The following is a 5,190-nucleotide window of genomic DNA, read 5'->3' on the forward strand; positions in this document are numbered from 1 at the left end:
TGCCCTTCAGCTTTCATCTGGCCAAGCTGCTCCATCTCTCCCTGTTCTTATCTTTACCTCATCTCGCCACCCCTTTTTGTTTCTAATATCTTTTTTTGACTTCTCTCAGACTCCTGTGTGGGTAATTTGGCCAGAAAGCACACAGACCTCTGGCCAGAAAAGGCAGGCAATACTGGTTTATATGCCCTTTGCACCACACCCTTTTGGGCCCTCAGAGTGAAAGCTGGAGCGTTATCCTGCCTGCCTTGATCAAAGTACCCATGAAATGCTTGCTGAGTGGAATGCAGGTCTATCCACAGCTGGCCACATGCTGTGTGCTCATCAGCATCCAGCACCTCTGCGGTATAAATAGGCATCTATAAATAGATACGTAGGCATCTTTCCTTTCTGGAAATCCTTCACTTGATGGAATCTGTCAGGTCTCAAACTGCAGCTGGTACTTTGTGGACTCTGTCACAACTGATCGTAAAAATGAACCTCAGTATATCACTAGGACTATGGAGTTAAATGCATGCTGCTTGAAATATTTATAAGGTTTTTAGAGCGATGGTTGACAGGTCATCTAGCCTGCAGATAATATCCCATCCTAGACCCTCGCACCAGAATAAGGTGCGTATTCAACGTTATCGGTTGTCTTCTATTTGTGCTTTGTAATGATGAGGTGTTCGGTGGTCTGGCCAGGATTGCAGAGACTGTCACTGACCTGAGAGGTTCATCATCCATATGGGTCCAGCAGGTGAAGGGTGAGGGCCTGGGTTGGGGAGAACGAAACGACACAAAGAAGGGAACAGCTTTCCCAGCACCACGTGGCTCTCATAAACTTGTCCGGGGCAGAGCCCTACGTACCTGATGCTCAGTCCAGATGTTTTGGCAGCAGGGTTGTTGCAATGGGGGGACTACAGTATCTGATTTACCTGGATTCTCCTGAGTCAGGCAATTAAAATATCATGGTTTCCACAGCAACATCACTACTGCCACACTGCACCGATGTAACTTTACTGTACCCTATTCGGGTGCAGATGCAACTTACAGTAATAGATACATCACGTGGAAAGAGGGTGAAGCTTCCCCAGTCTTGAGTTGAAGTGAAACTTGAGGTGTTGAGGTCAGAAAGCTCCTTTTGGCTCAGCTCACCTGACCTTCTGCGTGACACAGGCCCTAGAGGTCCAGCCAAGGAGCCCAGCAATCAAACCGCTCCATGGGCAAAAGCAAATTCTTGCTGGCTGCCTCCATTTGATGTAAAATTGGTTTGCTTTCCAAGAGGGTGAAAAAGTAAGGACTCTAAAATGGCCAATAAAAGTTGATGCCAAAGGGACTCAAAGTTTTCCCTGATGAACATCACCAACTGGTAGGAAGGCAAACTGCAGAAGCACATGTATTCATGGCTGGGACTGCACAAAACAACCATGTGTGGTCATGCAGAATCAGACAAGACAGATCCACACCCGTATTTCATGTGACCTGGCAGGCATATTGCCGCAGTGCCTCCCTGTGCCATGCTATTTGACTGCTTCCAAACCTCAGTGGAGAAACCAGGATTTGTGCTCTTTTGTCTCTTGCACTGGAGAAAAGGGTAACATTAGGTCAGAGAACCAGCTCAGGAGAAGCCCAGCATTTGAGTCCCTGCTCTATGAGAAAAAACAGAAGACCTATTTGTTTGTGGCTCACGCTGCATGCCCCAAACCCAGAGACACACAATTTACAGTCATGACCCCTTCACCTTTCTTGCTCCTCAGAGAATAAAATGGTTTCCTGTTTATTCCAATGGGCAGCTGTTTTATCCACAGGGGAGAGCAACACTCATGGTTAATATGGCTGATGTCCAGACACGTTCTGCAGAAGTTGCTTGTTTGTTTGCTGGGCCATCCAGCAGCTGCTGAACATCCTGCCTTTGGGAGTAGGAGACTCCCAGGCAATTCTCAGATGCTCGAGCATGGGAGAGGACTTGCTCCCCCCCACACTGGGATCAGCAAGCAGGAAAGAGGTCCTGAGGGCCTCTTCAACCTCTGCTGTATGCTGGAGTATATCAGGAGCTATAGGGCCTCCTTCACCTTCTCCTTCTGGTTCATCTGTGCCCCAGGGATGTTCTGCGTCACCCATAGAAGAGCGGAGGCAGTGCGCTACCTTGGGGTCTCATAACCTCAGCAAACACTGCTAGACATGAGGTGGGGTTGCCAAAGCCGTGAGACATCCAGGACTGGTGAGGGAAACTCGCTGTAGTCAGTGCCCAGGCAAAAGAATTCTGGGGATGTGGGCAATCCCTGGAAATCACCAGAGAAATATTATCACCATGGGAGTCACTCCTCAGGCTGCTTTTGCGGTCACTTGGACAGAAGAAAGTGTCCCAGGATGCGGAGGATGCAGCCCTCAGGGAGTTCTCTGCCAGGCATACAATCAGTGTAGGCCATTTTTGGTCTCCTCCATCAACATGGAAGAGGCAGTTAAAATTCAACGTCCTTGGGAACGAAGCATCAAAGACTATTAAATGCAGGAAAAAGACAAAGCCTGCTGCCTCCTGTGTCTGTATGTTTCTCTTTTGACATCAAGAGCACTTCTCATGTTTGCTTTCCTTCTTTGCTTCTGCCTGGCAGGGCTGTGTCGGCTGTTTGTGTTTTTAAATGCCACAGTGACCCAGATTTGGAACAGGCAGGTGGTGATCCAGGCAGTGGGTTTGTATCTGACTCTGCATATGCAGTCAGCTATGAATTGCTGAAATGGAAAGAAATCAAAGCGTAATCTCCAATGACCTGTACACGGGCATCAGAATCACCATCAGTCTGGAACTGGGGCACTAAGACACAGGCTGCAAAGTGGAGACATAACGAGCTAGCCTAATGAACCAGTCGTGCCCTCTGGTCAAGAAATTGCTGGTACCAACCCTGTATCTACTCATTGGCTTTGCTTTTCAGCAGCACCTACTGTGTGCATCTCCAGGCTGGGAAAGATGCTGGCTTACAGGCAGTGCAACAGTCGAGGGCTTTGGAGAACCCCTATTGAAGTGGTAATTTGTTTTAAGCATGTAAACCACGTGATTATTAAATAAGAAAGGATGTAAATGGTTCTGTTCTGGGACCCACAGTGAGCAGCAAGAGGTCGGTGAAATCCATACAGCCCAAATTGCTCTAACTGAGCCAGCTTCTCTGATCTTTCTGGCCACTTTTGTGGGCTCCCTCATGTGAACATGACAGCAGAGCAAAGGGCTGTTGGTGCAGCTGAAGGCTGCCCAGACAGTGCATGTGAGAAGACCGATGGGTGCTGGTGGAGCAGGGGAAATACAGGGCTAATGAGGGCTGCTGAGAGGCAGGAGGGAGATCTTGTGTAAAGCATGCTGGTACAATCTCACTCCTCAGTCCTAAACTGGTTCCTAGTCCCAGCAGTGACTTGGCACCTTGCAATCAGTAACATATCTATCCTTTCAAACCCTTTGGTGGTAGAGAAGTCCGATCATCCCTCCTGCAGAGGAGGGAGTTGGGGCACAGGAAAACAGTGTGTCTTAGCCCAAAGTGCACAAGAGTTAGCCACAAAGAAGGATGGATGAAATCCAGCTTCTTCAATCCCAGGCTCTGCTCGTGGGGATTTCCTTCATCCTACAGATGCCACATTCACAGTATTTTTTAAGCCCCCTGAACTCTCCCATGCTCTTTAAGAGGCAGAGAAACATGTGCCATGACTTTTCACCTCCGTAATGTTCCCCTCCTTCTGTTGTTAGCTCTTTTTTGTTTTCCCACTTTTCTTCCATCTCAGGCCTTCCTCTCCACGTGGGCTGAATGACAGCCCTCTGGGAAACACCTCTGCTCCACAAAAGGCCGGTGACAAGGTGAATAAATCCCCTCTGAAGACTTTTGCCTGGCTGATTTATATTTGCTGCTGCTTCAATTCTGTCTCCTCAGCAACTTTAGTGAAATGAAAGCTCATTTTCCTGCTCATGCCATTCATACTGATTTGTGAGCCTTCCCAGTACGGATCTCCCAGGTTTCATTCTCAGTCCCTTCATCAGCAGCAGCAGTGTGCCATGCTCACCTCCATGCTATCGTCCTCTCGCCGTCTCTTGCCTGTTCTCATCCTGTCTCGTGCTCCTCACCCTGTGCCCGATCCTGTGGCACGTGCATGGCCTCATCCTGTGCATTTCCTCAGAGCCACCAGCTTCTGCTCAACGCTCACCTGTCCAGCCCTCCGGGGCCTCCTCCACAACCTGTTTGCTCTTTCTGCTGGATGCAGCATGCTGCTGCCTCCCGAAGCCGCTCGCTGTGTTTGCGAGTCGGCTAGAGCCCATAGGCAGCCAAGCGATGGTGGTGCTGTGCCCCTTCCGTGCTTCCAGTCAAGAGGAAGGTGGAATGACCCCAATTAAATAGCTGTTATGGTGATCATGCTGATTGCAGCGGGATTTCAGGAAGAGTGCGGATCCAGGCCCCACTGTCTGGAAAGAAAGGAGTCCCTGCTTCAGTGCCTTTCATCCAAATACATTGACAAATAGCAGAGGTGAGGACTGTAATATGTTAGCGAGGGAAAAAGTGATTGCAGTGCTTCTCTGCAGAAGGTAAATGGGTTTCTGTTTAAGCATAAGTTAAATATCAGAGGAATGATGATCTTATGAATGAAACACAACACCTCCCGGGGCTTATTCCTATATCAGCCACTAATTTACTGTGTGACCTTCAGTAGCTCATTCAAGCCCTCTCTGCCTCGGTCACTTCTTGTGTCAAACAAGCCCAGTGACAAATTCCTTTCTTGTAGAGGTCTTGTGAGGACTACACATCTCCACGAGATCCTCAAGGGATGCATCAAAGGCAAAGCGTTATTTCATCGAGACCGCATTTAGTATCCCCAGTGATGTAATGTGGCACATCAGCTCGCCTGTGCTGAGCCTGGAGCCTCCCACTCGGAGCCTGACCCACCTGCCTCGCGCAGAGGCGTGTGTCGCCCCTCTGCAGCCATTTCTCAGTACGGTTCCTTCCTCTCCCCCTGCTTCCCTGGGTATCTTTTTAGCCTCCCTAACACCTCCTCCCTGGCCGTAGCACGCTGTCTTCAAAGAAGAGCCCTTGCCTTGGCACAGATGGGCACAGCCAATCACTTCCCTTCAAAGGGAGATGTTGCCTCAGCAACCAAAGTTTTGAAGTCAGGCAAAGTTCTGAAAAAAAACCCAGTTGTGATGGGAAATGACACTTGGGAACAAATGTACCATGTTGCCAT

This window comes from Fulmarus glacialis, unplaced genomic scaffold, assembly GCF_000690835.1.
Source record: "Fulmarus glacialis isolate BGI_N327 unplaced genomic scaffold, ASM69083v1 scaffold11295, whole genome shotgun sequence".
In the NCBI taxonomy this organism is placed as follows: Eukaryota; Metazoa; Chordata; class Aves; order Procellariiformes; family Procellariidae; genus Fulmarus; species Fulmarus glacialis.